Source organism: Aquarana catesbeiana, linkage group LG04 (assembly GCF_042186555.1).
Source record: "Aquarana catesbeiana isolate 2022-GZ linkage group LG04, ASM4218655v1, whole genome shotgun sequence".
Classification (NCBI taxonomy): Eukaryota; Metazoa; Chordata; class Amphibia; order Anura; family Ranidae; genus Aquarana; species Aquarana catesbeiana.
In genome coordinates this window covers 464,789,267-464,806,843 of record NC_133327.1, presented here as the reverse complement: position 1 = coordinate 464,806,843, position 17,577 = coordinate 464,789,267, and the positions used below count along the sequence as shown (strand labels likewise).

At 46.6% G+C, this 17,577-nt stretch overlaps 1 protein-coding gene across 1 annotated transcript in view; it reads right to left on the bottom strand.

The window, feature by feature from the left end:
- QPCT (glutaminyl-peptide cyclotransferase) overlaps window positions 1-17,577 on the bottom strand; it is a 425,195-nt gene that overhangs the window by 24,198 nt on the left and 383,420 nt on the right. The window lies entirely within an intron of this gene.

Here is a 17,577-nt window from a genome sequence, read left to right as displayed (position 1 = left end):
TGCCCAAGAACTGCCTAATCTGTGACATGCCCACCAGGTGGAATTCAACGTTGGCCATGCTGCAGCGGCTGCACATGCAGCAGAGGGCCATCAATGAGTACCTGTGCGACTATGGCACCAGGACATGGTCAGGGGAGCTTGGTTTTTTTTCCCCACGCCAGTGGGCCATGATCAGGGATGCATGCACTGTCCTGTCACCATTTGAGGAGGCCACAAGGATAGTGAGCAGTGACAGTGCATGCATCAGTGACACTGTCCCCCTTGTCCACCTGTTGGAGCACACGCTGCGTGGAATAATGGACAGGGCACTTGAGGCAGAACAGAGGCAGGAAGAGGAGGACTTCCTTAGCTCTCAAGGCCCCCTTTATCCAGACAGTATTCCTGCATGCCTGCCGATCACACAGGAAGAGGACGAGGACGAGGAGGAGGAGGATTGTGTCAATATGGAGGTGGAGCCTGGCACTCAGCATCAGCAGCAGTCTTTAAGGGATCAGTCCCAAGAAACACATGGACTTGTACATGGCTGGGAGGAGATGGCTGCAGACCATGTCGTCCTTAGTGACCCAGAGGACTCCAGACCGAATGCCTCAGCAAACCTACGCTGCATGGCCTCCCTGATCCTGCAAAGCCTGCGTAAGGATCCTCGTATTCGTGGTATCAAGGAGAAGGACCAATACTGGCTGGCAACCCTCCTTGATCCACGTTACAAGGGTAAGGTTGCGGACCTTATCTTGCCATTGCAGAGGGAGCAGAGGATGAAACATCTTCGGGAGGCCTTGCAGAAAGGTCTGTGCAACGCGTTCCCAGAGACTGGGAGGTTAAAAACTCCTGTTTCTGGACAATGTGTTGCTGAGGCTTCGGTCAGTCAAAGAAGGAGCGGTGGAGAAGGTGGCTGTCTGACCGATGCGTTCAGACAATTTTTTGGTCCGCAGCCCCAAGGTCTGATCGGTTCCAGCAACCATCGCCAGCGTCTGTTTTACATGGTGCAGGAATACCTAGGGGCAAGATCTGACTTGGACACCTTTCCCACCGAAAATCCTCTGGGTTACTGGGTCTTGAGGAAAGATCACTGGCCAGAGCTTGCACAGTATGCAATTGAGCTACTGGCCTGTCCTGCATCCAGCGTTTTTTCGGAACACACATTTAGTGCTGCTGGAGGCTTTGTAACCGATCACAGGGTGTGTCTGTCCACCGACTCGGTCGATCGACTGACCTTCATAAACATGAATCAGTCTTGGATCACCACCAGCTACCAAGCACCTGATGCTAATGTAACCGAATAATTTTTTTTGAAATCTCAGATCCCTTCAAAGACTGCCTATGCTGATGCTGAGTGATTATCCTGAGTAATTATCCTCTTCCTCCTCAATGATCACGCTGATAGCTTGTAAGAACATTTTTGGTTCTGGGCGCCACCACCAGTGCCTAAGGCCCAATTTTTCAGCCCCTGTTTAACAGGGGCGTGTAATTACAATTTTTGATGCAATACTTTGCAGCAGTGGCATAAAACAAGTAAAAATTCGCGCTGAACTGAAAAAAGCAAGCGGCCAGCAAAGTTCGTAGATAACAAACAAATAGTCTTATGCATAAAAATTATTGCGGCGCTGAAAAGTTCAAAATGAAATTGAAGAGTGGGAGGAATCCAATCACCAAATATATTGTGCAGATGTAGAAAGAGTCACTCGTTACCACGTGGTAATGTATTCCGCTTACCAGAAGGTGTTAAGGATTAGGCATAGATGATAAATTCTCAATAGCATCCAGCAAATCCAGCCCACTGGAACCCCTCATCAGACCACAACATCCGTGGGATTTCCTTCACATATAAACATCTCCCAATGGTCACTTCAGAATTAGGCATTCAGGCATGTAGTCATCATATATCCGAGAAAAGAAAATGAAGGACCCATAGTGAAGCCCGTAATGATAGATAAAAAAACTTTTATTGTAGTAACTTACAGTTGAAGCTTAAAACAGCATGCATCAATGATAGGAACAAACGGCTGCAGCAATCAGCGTACGGATGTCAGCCTGCCTGACATGTTTCATCATAACAGATGTCTTCAGAGCCATGAAGACATCTGTTATGATGAAACATGTCAGGCAGGCTGACATCCGTACGCTGATTGCTGCAGCCGTTTGTTCCTATCATTGATGCATGCTGTTTTAAGCTTCAACTGTAAGTTACTACAATAAAAGTTTTTTTTATCTATCATTACGGGCTTCACTATGGGTCCTTCATTTTCTTTTCTCGGATATATGATGACTACATGCCTGAATGCCTAATTCTGAAGTGACCATTGGGAGATGTTTATATGTGAAGGAAATCCCACGGATGTTGTGGTCTGATGAGGGGTTCCAGTGGGCTGGATTTGCTGGAGAACTTATCATCTATGCCTAATCCTTAACACCTTCTGGTAAGCAGACTACATTACCACGTGGTGACGAGTGACTCTTTCTACATCTGCACAATATATTTGGTGATTGGATTCCTCCCACTCTTCAATTTCATTTTGAACTTTTCAGCGCCGCAATAATTTTTATGCATAATACTTTGCAGCAGGGCTCGTTCCTGCGTTCCAACTAGAGTATCTGTGAGGGGTTGCAGTGTTGTGGCACCAGCACCAGTGCCTAAGGCCCAATTTTTCAGCCCCTGTTTAACAGGGGCGTGTAATTACAATTTTTGATGCAATACTTTGCAGCAGGGCTCGTTTCTGCGTTCCAACTAGAGTATCTGTGAGGGGTTGCAGTGTTGTGGCACCAGCACCAGTGCCTAAGGCCCAATTTTTCAGCCCCTGTTCAACAGGGGCATGTAATTACAATTCTTGATCTAATATTTCACAGCAGGGCCCTGTGAGGGTTACAGCGTTGTGGCCACAACAACACCTAAGGCCCAAATTTTTGCTGAGTATATAGGGCAGGCCCCTACTTGCAAACATCCAACTTACAAATGACTCCTACTTGCAAACGGAAGGAGACAACAGGAAGTGAGATGAAATCTACCCCTAGGAAGGGAAATTCTCTCCTGTAAGAGTTAATATGGGAAAAACATTTCTCCTTTCCACTGATGCTTTATCACCAATCCTTGTTTCACAAAAAACCCAAATTTTCAAAAAACATTTGTCATTGGGGCAAAAAGTGAGGTGAAATCTTCTGAAGAGGAGCACAGACAGCAAAACAAATGTCACAGGGGTGATGACCCTTCCCTATGTTTTCCAAAAAGCTTAAAATAGATTTTTTGGCTGGAGCTAAACACGTTAAAAATGTACCAGTTCAAAATTACAAACAGATTCTACTTAACAACAAACCTACAGTCCCTGTCTTGTTTGCACCGCCTGTATACTGCTGTTCAGAGTACAGAGCCTGTATACTGCTGTTTCTTTTTTTAATTTGGGTGCGGGGTTCCCCTTAATATCCATACAAGACCCAAAGGGCCTGGTAATGGACTGGGGGGTACCCATGCCGTTCGTCTCACTGATTTTCATCCATATTGCCAGGACCCGACATTACATTAAAGCCGCATGCAGTTTTAAATGACTTTTTTTCCTTTAAAAATTACATTTTGTGCAGGGACTGTTCTAAGCACGGGAAACACGCGCCACTTTACAGGCATACTATAGACACCCCCCAGGTACGAGATTTAAAGGAATATTTCACTTTTTTTTTTTTTTACTTTAAGCATCATTAAAATCACTGCTCCCGAAAAAACAACCGTTTTTAAAAGTTTTTTTTGCATTGATACATGTCCCCTGGGGCAGGACCCGGGTCCCCAAACCCTTTTTAGGACAATACCATGCAAATTAGCCTTTAAAATGAGCACTTTTGTTTTCAAACGTTCGAGTCCCATAGACGTCAATGGGGCTCTAACGTTCGTGCAAATTTTTGGTCCGTTCACAGGTTCTGGTGCGAACCGAAGCGGGGGGGTGTTCGGCTCATCCCTACTCTCCAGTGCTCTCCGCTTCCATCCGCATCACCCTCTTGTGCCTGCACTCACCAGAGCGCCTCACCCCTGCAGGGGTAACAGGCGTAATAGCTGTATCCCAATGGCAGTGTCCCCCTTTAACGAGGTATCCCTCTGGTTCGCACAGCTGCAATCCACCTCACCAAAGCGGTTTAGGATCCCCAGCGACGGGCATCCACATTATGGAGAGAGATCCTCAACTTCTGGCAATGTGATCACCCAGCACACACCATGCTGCCTGGCAGCTTGGTGTGTGCTGGGTGATCCACATTTGACTGCCCACTTTTTGTTATATAAGCATGATGTCTTCCCCTATGCTAGCCTCGCTGCCAGGAAACAGGAGGAACAAGGATACTTTCTGTTGCTGCACAGCATGTGACCATGTCCACCTGCAGCTGTTGGGATCCTTAGGAGTTGCAATGTTTTTATGTGTGTGGGAGTCTACATTATTTGAGAGGGGCTGCCTTATTTGTATGTGTGAGGGGGATGGGGTCTGCATTGTATGGATTTGTGAGAAGGGGCTGTATTGTATGTATTTGTGAGGGGGAAGAACTGTATTGTATGTGTGAAGGACAGGGCGGCTGTATCGTATGCATGTGTGAGAAAGGAGGCTGCATTGTATATATGTATGAGGAGGAGGGCTACATTGTATGTATCTGTGAGGGGGGCAGGGGGCTGAATTGTATATGAGTGTGGAGATGGGGGCAGCAGGATATGTGAGTTTAAAAATTAGTTGCAGGGGCTTTCATTGTATGTGAGTGTGAGGAGGACTGCATTGTGTGTGAATTTGAGGAGGGGGACAGGCAGCTACATTGTATGTAAGTGTGAGAAATGGGGCTGAGGTTAGCAGTAATGATAGAGGGATGCAAGGGTAAGAACTGGTGAAGGAGAAGTGCAGAGGTTAGCAGCAGTGAAGAAAGGTGCAGAGGTGAGCGGTAGATGATGGCTTTGGAGTGGGTTGCTTTAGAAGGGAAAATTTTGATGGCAACCAGTGAACGAGGGAGTGCAGAGGAGATAGGTAGGCAGGTGATGTGTTGTGTATAGCTTGTAGGCTTAGTGTGAGAAATGGGGCTGAGGTTAGCAGTAATGAAAGAGGGATGCAAGGGTAAGAACTGGTGAAGGAGAAGTGCAGAGGTTAGCAGCAGTGAAGAAAGGTGCAGAGGTGAGCGGTAGATGATGGCTTTGGAGTGGGTTGCTTTAGAAGGGAAAATTTTGATGGCAACCAGTGAACGAGGGAGTGCAGAGGAGATAGGTAGGCAGGTGATGTGTTGTGTATAGCTTGTAGGCTTAGATCTTTTTTTAACTAAGCCCTGAAAACCCTTTGCACTGTTAGAGCAGGTATGGCCACATCCTGATTTCACCACAGTATACTAAGCATGCCACATCTTGCTTCCAGTTGCAGTGCCCAAGGTGTTTCACAATCCTAGCAACGCCCCTGCTCACACCCTATGTAGAAGGAGAGAGGGAGTGAGAATGACTCAGTGCCAAGCACTGGTGGGCTGTAGTAATACAGGTATTGCAGTAATAATCACTGTGATGTGCCTTCAGCAGAGAGGGAACCAGGAGATGTTGCCTGTCTAATGTCCCACCTGCAAATAGGTAGAGGCAGGGTGAGGAGCCTCAGTAATCTCCCTGAAAATGAGGCTGTGCAAGCACAGTAAATGCTAGGGTTGACTAGGCACAGTGGTGCCCAGTTTATACAGGAGGACTCAACACCACTTGGGGATGTGTGCAGGTGCAGTATAAACCACAGGGGTTCTAAAAAAAGAAGGGAACCCAGTTCTGAATATGTTAAAAGCCTTACTCACTGTACTCACCACAATCTAATAAACAGGTTTAACAGGTGATTAACCCCATTCTGGATCCCCCCTTCACAATGGGCTTACCACCATAGGGATTGTGACAGACTCACCCGAGACAGAGGCTATTGGAGGGGACTGAACGCTAGCCTGTTGCCTTTTGATTATGGGCCCTGGATTTTCAATGGAACGGTGCTCTTTGTGGGGTGAATTGGAGGTCCGGTTTGAACTGTACTAATCTGACTCAGTCGTGTATATATGTATATATTGTTTGTTGTTTGATTCTGTTGGGGACTCCTTGCTGTGGATCTGTGTCCCTGAAGAGGGAAGGGGGGGGTTCCTCCAGCAGCCCCCTGCTGATAAGACTGATTCATTCTGTTGGGACACATCCTGTGAGGAGATGCTGGTGTCATCAACCTGTGTTTATGTTAATTGAGAGAGCTGATCACATTAGCCACCAGCACTGGCTAGGAGACGAATGGTCTAGGCTGAGGAGGGGGTAGATTGTTGTTTGTAATTAGCTCCAGCTATTGTGTTTATATTAATGTGTGAACCTCGGTGCCCACAAGTCTGTCATCTGGTCTGGGTACATTTTGTAGTAAATTAGCTCATGTTAATTAGGTTAGCTTTGAGTCATCCCTGCTGTATAAATGTGTGTGAGATCTCAAAATAAAAGTTAGTTCTGATGTACTCCAAGACTGGTGTTGTCTAGTTCTTGGGGTTCCTATAGCCAGATCCATTGGACTCGTGTTCCAGAACTCAGGAAGCGGTATATGACGGAAGCACTCAAGCGGAGTGTGGGACGTTCCGTGACATTGGTGGCAGCAGTGGGATAGCTTCCTGCAGTCTGGGAAATCTAAACCTCCACCTGGATCCAAGATCAGGATAGCAGACTTCAGTCACCCCAGCGGAGATATGGACCTGGCATCAGAATTCCCGGGGCTGCTGCGGATCATCCTTTCAACATACACCAGGACTGTGTCTGAGGATGAATACCTGGAGCTCAGGCAGCAAATTCGGGTGGAGCTCTGGATTGCAGCCCTCCGTCTCGCTGGTATAAAACAGGGCAAGTGCTTTCCAACCCAAGAGCAACGGGCCAGTGACCAACGGGCATTGCGGATGGCATTCCTGGGAGAGCAGCCCCAGGAGCAATGGGTGACTGAGTTGGACAGGTTGGTCCAGCAGGAGATAGAGCTGGACAATCGTTATCGGGCTCTACAATGGCACGCAGAGGAGGGATATTTAGGGGAGACAACAGAATGCTCTCCGGAGGGATATGACTTTGGCGGCCCTGGATTGCTGTGGGAGAACCTTACAGATCTTTTTATGTTTGGCGATGAAGGGGAACCTGACCTTGAGGACCTGAGAGACTATAGAGAGTCTATGCTCGGTCTTGCAGGGGTCTCAGAGCTCAAACCTGATCTGGACCATTTGCTAAGGAAGGAACAGCATCTGGAAAGGGCATACAGGAAACTGCTAGAACAAGTTCAGCAGCATGCCAGAGAATCGGCAGTGGAAAATCCGGAGATTGCCGTCCCCAAACCTGAAGTGCTGACAACAGGGCAGAGCTCTGCTAACCTCTGCCCAGAAATGATAGCATCTTCTGGGTTCCATGGACAGGAGATGGTGAACCTCTATCCCCAGACATCAGTTGCAGAGACATGGGATTTGATAGACTTTTCTGCTGAGGAAGAACAACCTGATGAGCCTCCAGCAGAAGAGCTGCTATCAGGGCCAAAGTTCACTGTGTTCTGCCCAGCACCAACAGTGGCTTCGGCCTTCTTGAGAGAAGAGGTAGTCGGCCTTTCTCCCACAACACTGACAGGGACATGTGATTTTCTGCCAGCAGCATCTATGGAGTTAAAACAAACTTCTCCCGCTGAAGATCTGGTAACTGAACAGAGGGTCCAAGACCTCTGCCCCACACTTTTACCAATTCCAGAGACTGGGGATTTAATAGACGTTTCTGTAGAGGAGGAACCACCTGGCAAACCCCCAGCAGAAGTGCTGGCAACCGGACAGAGGGTCCAAGACCTCTGCCCGGCACCTGCAGCAATTGTGGAGGCTCAGGGTGAGAAGATGGCAATCACTTCCCAGCAGCAGATACAGGGGGAGAAGGGAGAGGAGGTGTGTGATGTCCCTCCCCAACAGTTGGCCAGGGTGGAGGAAGCGGGCTTTCCTCCCCAGCAAAGATCCGTGTACCTGGGAGACAGTACCATCGACATGTCGTCCCAGCAGCCAGATGAGGGAATAGAAAAGGAAGCAGCTGGCTCCCTTTTCCAATGGCAACTACACAGTTTGGGAGTGGAGGAAGCCAGCCTCCTGCCCCAACGGTTAGCTGGAGCGGAGGATGCAGAGTCCCCAGCAGAAGTGCTGGCAACAGAGCAGAGTGCTACCAACCTCTGCCCAGCACCGGCAACAACTGTGGAGTTCCAGGGAGCCGGGGCAGTTGGCCCCTCTCTCTGACGACAAGCTGATGTAGTGGAGCTGCTACTCCCAGCTGAATCGCTGGCAACAGGGAAGAGCACCGCTGGCCTCTGCCTAGCACCTAGTGTCCCTCTACAGCTTCAAGAAGCAGGGGTGATTGGCCCCTCTGCCCAGCAGCAGACCGAGCCCAGGAATGTTAAAAACAATCCAGCTGAAGCCCTGGCAGCCAGACAGAGAGTAAATGACCTCTGCCCCACACCTACTGAGGTCAACTATTCCTTGCAGCCAAGAATGGAGATAATGCGGGAAGACTATGTGAGTTCACTCTGCCTGACTAACGTATGTCCAGACCAGGTGGAGGTCTGGGACCTTGTTAGTCAACCTTTGATGGGGGAGAAATGTGACAGACTCACCCGAGACAGAGGCTATTGGAGGGGACTGAACGCTAGCCTGTTGCCTTTTGATTATGGGCCCTGGATTTTCAATGGAACGGTGCTCTTTGTGGGGTGAATTGGAGGTCCGGTTTGAACTGTACTAATCGGACTCAGTCGTGTATATATGTATATATTGTTTGTTGTTTGATTCTGTTGGGGACTCCTTGCTGTGGATCTGTGTCCCTGAAGAGGGAGGGGGGGGGGTTCCTCCAGCAGCCCCCTGCTGATAAGACTGATTCATTCTGTTGGGACACATCCTGTGAGGAGATGCTGGTGTCATCAACCTGTGTTTATGTTAATTGAGAGAGCTGATCACATTAGCCACCAGCACTGGCTAGGAGACGAATGGTCTAGGCTGAGGAGGGGGTAGATTGTTGTTTGTAATTAGCTCCAGCTATTGTGTTTATATTAATGTGTGAAGCTCGGTGCCCACAAGTCTGTCATCTGGTCTGGGTACATTTTGTAGTAAATTAGCTCATGTTAATTAGGTTAGCTTTGAGTCATCCCTGCTGTATAAATGTATGTGAGATCTCAAAATAAAAGTTAGTTCTGATGTACTCCAAGACTGGTGTTGTCTAGTTCTTGGGGTTCCCATAGCCAGATCCATTGGACTCGTGTTCCAGAACTCAGGAAGCGGTATATGACGGAAGCACTCAAGCGGAGTGTGGGACGTTCCGTGACAGGGATCTCCAAGGAAAGGGCTCTGCCCCTGGAAGACCATGGTCCTGGACCTGAAAAGCACCCTGCAGATAACTCCACATGTTGCACTAAGTGCCAAGGGGAGTGCCTACAGCATCAAATTCAGTCATTGTTTGGCAGCTCCATTATATTCAGGCAGCATTGGTATTTTAGGTTATAACAGATTCTGACACCTGCACTCCAAATCAATTTTTAAATCTTTGGTAGTGATCATTTTCATTCACAGGACTAATATTATGCTACTACTGGTGCAAATCAGAAAAGAAGAAGTTAGCCAGTGATGACGTATATGTTTAAAACGCTGTGCAGGATTTTGACCATAGGGTGGACAAGAAAATGTGTTTTGGCCCCATAGTAACTACAGAAAAAAGCAAGCAAAAACAATATGTATGAGTGTTTCGTCAATGTTGGTGACTTATTAAAATGGGAAATGGTCTGCCTTAAAAGAGAACTATAGACATTTACACTCACTTAGGTGGATGCAGCATCAATTTGATGCTGCATCTGTCCCCCTGATTGGAGGATCAGAGTGCCTTGCCACCCTAGGCTATAACACTCTGGGGGGTTATTTACTAAAAGAAAATACACTTGTGCACTGAAAGTGCACTTGGAAGTAAAGTCGCTGTAGATCCGAGGGGGGCATGCAAGGAAAATAAAAAACAGCCTTTTAGCTTGCGCATGATTGGATAATAAAATCAGCAGAGCTTCCACTCACTTCAGATCTACCCCTTAGATTTAGAGCAACTGCACTTCCAAGTGCACTTGTAGTGCAAAGTGGATTTGCCTTTCGTAAACGACCCCCTCTGTGTTTTTATTGATGCACACAGTGTAGGGATCACTTGATAACCTAATCGCTGTGATAGCCTCTGACTGGCTACCACAGTGATCAATCACTGTGCAGCAACCCCTGTGTTTTTTCCTCCTCTTGAATGGAGATAATGTATATTGTATCTTTTTATCCTGGTAAAAGAAAAAATGTAAATAAAAACAAGAAAAAATTGGTAGATCAGGGTTTGATCTAGGTCAGTGGTAGGGTTAGGGTTAGGGTCAAGGTCAGGGTCAAGGGTCAGTGAATTTTAGGTTGAAACTTTTTTTTTAATTGGTATCAGCCTCAGAGTGTTTTATATAGAATAGAAAAAACAAATACACTCTATTGTTTTTTGGCCCTACTACAGGTACAAACTACAAATAACACACACCTATGTGGTATTAATGCAATCGCCAGGGGCAGAAGAATTTATTTTGGATTTTTCTTTGGTGGTAGGTTATGGAAATAGCAAGAAATATACAACTAAAAATATATACATTTTTCTTTTTATTATTTTGGGGCAGTTTTCCTTTGATAATATAATACTATATATATATATATATATATATATATATATATATATATATATATATATATATATATATATATATTACCATTTTCGACCAAATGAAAGTCCAATTTGTCCTGAAAAAAAAAAGGTACAGTCTGGATGCACTAAATAGTTGTGGTGATATGTAGTTTTACTAACACATGTGTTGTGGAAAATTTTATTAATGCATCTTGTCAAATGTCCCCAAGTGTCGGTTTTGCTGTAATACGCTCATGTGAGCGTATTTGCACACACAGACGTTGGTGGAAGACCATTGAATGCGGAAACCTTCCTGTGGACATGGCAGATCTGTTGCTCTTGCATTCATCAAGAGATTGGCCACCTCATGGCGACTGCATTAATGACTCCGAGCATACATGTCTGCGTACATGGGCACTGTAGCATAACTATATGAAAATTATATCCCACTGAGCCATAATTTTGTATGGTTCGCATCACTGGTAACAGTGGGAGTGTGCACACTGTCGTGTTCAAAGCCATGTGCTTGCCGCATGGTTTTGCACACCAACGTCTGCACACGTCACTACTGTATTTCTGTTTTGAACGTATATATGTCTTTGATTGGTTCTGTATTTAACCCTGTTGGAAGGGCTTCTGTATTCTCACATCCTGTTACATCCTTATATGGTCCTTATATGGTCATTCACATCCTGTGTTCATTTCCTGTGATGTCACTTGCAATGTAAGAAGTGATTGGCTGTTGGAACCATCACTTCCTGTTGGTGAAAGTTTTGATATGTAAATAAAGGCAGACTGAGGGCTGTGGGGATCAGTCATGCTGGGATGAGAATATAAGAAGGAGCTGATGTCTGTTCACTGGAAGGGATGGGGAACCAGAGGGGAGACATAGGATCAAAAGGTAACATGCATTTATATCATTAGACGAAATTGTTATTATTATTAGAAACAGGAGATTTGGCTCTGTGTTCTGCGTACAGCCAAATTTCGCTGTCACATGTCAAAGTTGTAAAATTGTGTTCAAGCATTAGAATTAGTTTTTCCTTCGTCATGAAGAGGTTAAATCAGGGGCGGACTGACCATTTGGGCACTCTGGCACTGACCGAGGGCCCCATGCCACTAGGGGGCCCCATCTGGCTTGCCAGCCTCAGTAAAACCAGGGACAGATTGTAAAAATCTGTGTATTTTTACATCTGTCCCTGAAATATCTGACACCGACATAATTTTGATGTAAAATTTCGGAGGCTATAGCTGCTCTGTCCCTCTACTACCTCTTCAGCCACCGGGAACACAGTGTACATGCCCCCTTCCCCCGCACGGCTTCTTTGAATACAGAGCAGGATATGCCGACAGCTGGAGGAGAGGAGAGGGAGGCAGGGACACAGCTGTAGTGTGGGATGGACTTCAGGCTGATGCAAGGTAAGCTGACTAACTTGGCTGAGTTAAATGTTGTTTTATCAGTGCTTTCTCTGGTGAGCAGAAGGGGGAGGCTGTGTTTCCTCTATAGCTGTTAGATCGTTTTTCTGTGTGTGAGAAGTGCACTTCTCCTGGGGGAAGGATGTTCTGAACTTCTCCCCCAATCTCTGCTACACCTCCCTACTGATTACCCGCCCACCAATACACAGACACATCATCATCCTCTCCTGTATGTGTCTGTGAGCTGCTGGGGCACTACAAGTCCCAGCATGTCAGAAGATGGGGCAGCAGCAGTGTGTTAGGCTGATTTCTAGATGAAAAGTGCTGGTGTGTGTATACTGTGTGTGTATGTATATGCTTAATGTGTGTGTGTGTGTATGTAGTCTGTGTGTATACTGTGTCTGTATACTGTGTGTGTGTGTCTGTATACTGTGCGTGTGTCTGTGTGTATACTGTGTGTGTGTCTGTATACTGTGCGTGTGTCTGTGTGTATACTGTGTGTGTGTCTGTGTGTATACTGTGTCTGTATACTGTGTGTGTGTGTGTCTGTGTGTATACTGTGTCTGTATACTGTGTGTGTCTGTGTGTATACTGTGTGTGTGTATACTGTGTCTCTATATACTGTGTGTGTGTGTCTGTCTGTATACTGTGTCTGTATACTGTGTGTGTGTCTGTGTGTATACTGTGTGTGTGTCTGTGTGTATACTGTGTGTGTGTGTATACTGTGTCTGTATACTGTGTGTGTGTCTGTATACTGTGCGTGTGTCTGTGTGTATACTGTGTGTGTGTCTGTGTGTATACTGTGTCTGTATACTGTGCATGTGTCTGTGTGTATACTGTGCGTGTCTGTGTGTATACTGTGTCTGTATACTGTGCGTGTCTGTGTGTATACTGTGTGTGTGTCTGTGTGTATACTGTGTCTGTATACTGTGTGTGTGTGTGTCTGTGTGTATACTGTTTGTGTGTGTCCGTGTCTGTATACTGTGTGTCCGTCCGTGTCTGTATACTGCGTCTGTGTGTATACTGTGTGTGTGTCTGTGTCTGTATACTGTGTCTGTATACTGTGTGTGTGTGTGTCTGTGTGTATACTGTGTGTGTCTGTGTGCGTGTCTGTATACTGCATCTGTATACTGTGTGTATACTGTGTCTGTATACTGTGTGTGTGTCTGTGTGTATACTGTGTGTGTCTGTGTGTATACTGTTTGTGTGTGTCCGTGTCTGTATACTGTGTGTCCGTCCGTGTCTGTATACTGCGTCTGTGTGTATACTGTGTGTGTGTCTGTGTCTGTATACTGTGTCTGTATACTGTGTGTGTGTCTGTGTGTATACTGTGTGTGTCTGTGTGCGTGTCTGTATACTGTGTCTGTATACTGTGTGTATACTGTGTCTGTATACTGTGTGTGTGTCTGTGTGTATACTGTGCCTGTATACCACGTGTGTGTCCGTGACTGTATACTGTGTGTGTGTCTGTGTGTTTACTGTGTCTGTATACTGTGTGTGTGTCTGTGTGTATACTGTGTCTGTATACTGTGTTTGTGTCTGTGTGTATATTGTGTCTGTATACTGTGTGTGTCCGTGTCTGTATACTGTGTGTGTGTCTGTGTGTATACATGTCCTTGTCTGTATACTGTGTGTGTGTCTGTGTGTACTGTGTCTGTATACTGTGTGTCTGTGTCTGTATACTGTGTGTGTGTCTGAGTGTACTGTGTCTGTATACTGTGTGTCTGTGTCTGTATACTGTGTCTGTATACTGTGTGTGTGTGTCTGTGTGTATACTGTGTGTCTGTGTCCGTATACTGTGTCTGTATACTGTGTGTGTGTCCGTGTTTGTATATTGTGTCTGTATACTGTGTGTATGTCCATTTCTGTATACTGTGTCTGTATACTGTGTGTGTGTGTCCGTGTTTGTATATTGTGTCTGTATACTGTGTGTATGTCCATTTCTGTATACTGTGTCTGTATACTGTGTGTGTGTCCGTGTTTGTATATTGTGTCTGTATACTGTGTGTGTGTCCGTGTCTGTATACTGTGTCTGTGTGTATACTGTGTGTGTGTCTGTATACTGCATCTGTATACTGTGTGTCTACTGTGTCTGTATACTGTGTGTGTGTCCGTGTCTGTATACCGTGTGTGTGTCCGTGTCTGTATACTGTGTGTGTATCTGTGTGTATACTGTGTCTGTATACTGTGTGTGTTTTTGTGTGTATACTGTATGATCCATGTGTGCCCACTGCCGCTCAACAGAAATCGCTCTAACAGTCCCGTGCCCATGAAAAATGCACTTGTTGCCATTTGGAGCCATCTGATTGGTGAACTGCTGAGCTCGGCCTTGGATCCGGCAGCAGGTCTGGGTACACACCTGTGCAGTGATATCATGGCACACATCAAGCATGGCTTTTATTCACACGCCTCAATGCCCAATCTGTGGCCAACCACAGCAGTTCACTATTCAGCTGGCTCCACGATTCGCTTGCGCAGTTTAGAGCCTGCAACGAGTGGATTTTTTTTTTTAAGCTTTTTCCCACTAGCTGCCTACCACACCAAGCACTAAGGTGCAAAGGTGTGTGTAAAGGGACACCGATAAAAGGTGACACTCTGGGGGCTCTGCCGTAAGGTACTACTCTGGGGGCTCTGCTGTAAGGTACTACTCTGGGGGCTGTGCCGTAAGGTACTACTCTGGGGGCTCTGCCGTAAGGTACTACTCTGGGGGCTCTGCCGTAAGGTACTACTCTGGGGGCTCTGCCGTAAGGTACTACTCTGGGGGCTCTGCCGTAAGGTACTACTCTGGGGGCTCTGCCATAGGGTGCCACTGTGGGTCTCTGTCGTAAGGTACTACTCTGGGGGCTCTGCCGTAAGGTACTACTCTGGGGGCTCTGCCATAGAATGCCACTGTGGGGCTCTGTCGTAAGGTGAGATTCTGATGTAAGAGGGGACTGACTCTGTGGACTGTGATGTATAGGGAGAATGTTGGGACTTTGATGTAAGGGAGGTCTCTGATGTGAGCGTGGCGCTCATCCCGACTTGTGTACTCTATATGTTGTTTTGTTTGTTACTTACTCCTGACCCACATACTCTGTATATTATACTGTACGTAGACCTGACCAAGGTGTTGTCTCAACAGTTGCTGGTTTTAATTAAAGGGATTGTAAATGCTTGTTTTTTTATTTATTTTTAAATAACAAGCATGTCATACTTACCTGCCCTCTAATGGTATTGCACAGAGCAGCCCAGATCCTCCTCTTCTCGGGTCCCTCTTCGCTGCTCCTGGCCCCCGTCCTCCTATGGAGTGGCCCCACAGCATGCAGCTTGCTGGGGGACCCCAAAATCTCCTATTGCCCAGGGGCCCCATAAGTTGTCAGTCCGCCCCTGGGTTAAATACTAATTTGAAGCTATGTTAGCCAGCCTTGCTAGGATAGATCCGGTAAAAAAGAGCAACTAAGTTACATGTAGTTATGTAACCTCCTTAGCTTCAACCCCCAAGCATTGCTTGGGCTCGGAATTCTAAAATATGATTAATCACAAGCGTTACTCATGGTAACCGATTGTACACAGTACCCTGAGCTGTGGCAATGCTCAATTAGAGCAAATAAATACTAAGGATCCCAGATTTAAGGATGACAGAGCAAAAGCAACCTGGAAGTTCTCTGAGCACTTCTGAATTTGCAACTGTCAAATTCTGGCTGCTGGGGGCCAGAAATGTAAACAAATTGTAGTACTACATTTGTTTGCAAGCAGTGCATCCCTGCCCCCATGTATGCATGTACAATTATTGCAGGTAGACAGCAAGTAACACATATTGGGTATCACCATGCAATCTGGAGTAAGAGGAATAATTGTAGGACTGTTATTTACGGTCAACTCCACTTTTGCATCAAATTTGAGAAAACCCCATAATATGTTTATGTGTACCCATTCACATAGGATACCTAAAGTCCTAGTTTTGGGACAGAATTCAAATCTAGTTTACAGCTGATGAAGAAGAACCGAGAACACAGTTCAGAGAGTGTTAATTATGTTAAATATTACTCCACAGACCCCACCTTAACACTGCAAAGCAGATCGAGCATGAAAGGATTTTCAAGCAAGCATAGGCGTGCGCATGGGGTGTGCCGGTTGTGCCCGGGTACACCCTAATCACTCGGCGCTGTGCCTGCCGCTCACTATGTTCACTTCCAAACACAGAAGCCTGCCGTCTGTATTTAGAAGTGACAGCTTCTCTCTGAGCGGCTGCACTGAACCCTCCCCACCATCCCTCGGCGCAGCTACTGTGATATACGAAAATGGCGGGGGGATGGAGAGTAGTGAACGCCGATGCAATCACTAGTTCTGGGCATCCATTGCCGTGCAGTGATTGCCGACACCTGCAGCATCTCGCCCCGCCGCCTTTGTCAGAGCCGACAGCCGAGGAAGCTTCCACAAGGCTCCTAGTCTCTTATGACAGGCCACATGTAGGGAGAAAGAAGATATCCCACCCTGCACAGAGCCGCGCTGTATCTGAGGTCTGTATTGGGATGGGAAAAAAAAACAAAATATAAAGTGGCATTTTACCATCTAGGGCAGTGGTTCTCAACCTGGGGGTCGGGACCCCCTCGGGGATCACATGATGATTTGCCAGGGGTCACTGAATCCTGGGCTGTTCCTGAAGCCCGCACTGCTCTCATAGCCTTTTTGGGGCTGCCCAGCAGGGCTGTCCCAGGAGCCCGTGACTGCCCAGTTGGGCTGTTCCTGGAGCCTGTGGCTGCCCACTCAGCCTCTTCGCAGCCGCCCAATCAGTTCACTGCATGGCTGGGGGGCAGAGACTAGAGGTCAGCTGACTGGTGAGGAATGTGAAGTGGGAGAGGCTGGAGGAGACCCTATCTCCTGATTTCGGCATAGGTGTCACTGCTACGAGACACCACAAAGTCGGAGACACAGTGAGTAACACTACATGTGATTATAGTTGCCATTAAAAGTCCCCACTACAGTTCTTAGATGACCTTGCTCAAGACCACCTAAGTTGGCTGATCAGAACTCCCCCAAGCACTGCCACTGATCCCAACTCCCTGCCACCACTGCCACTCATCCCATTCCCCTCACTTTCCCACCAAGGAGTAAGAGAAAGAATAAAAATAGAGAATACATGTAAGGGAGAGGAAAAGGGGGGGAGAACAAAGAAAAAGGGAGAGAAAGACTACGTGAAAACAAGAAAGACGGCTAAAGAGAGGGATGGGGGGGGACAAGAAATTAGGATAGAGAGAGATACAAGGGAAAGAAAGGAGAACAAAGAGAAAGAGTGGTACATCCTAAAATGTACCATGAGGGGTTTTAATACTGTACGAGTGGAAGGGACTCAGGGAGTGATAAATGTCCGTGGGTTAGGGGCCCAAATGACTTGTTTTGCCTTGGGTGTTGACAACCCATGCTACGAAAATAATTTTACTGTTAGGGGTCCCCACAACTTGGGAAATTTTCTCAAGGGGGCATGGCACTAGAAAGGTTGAGAAACACTGATCTAGAGGGTGGGG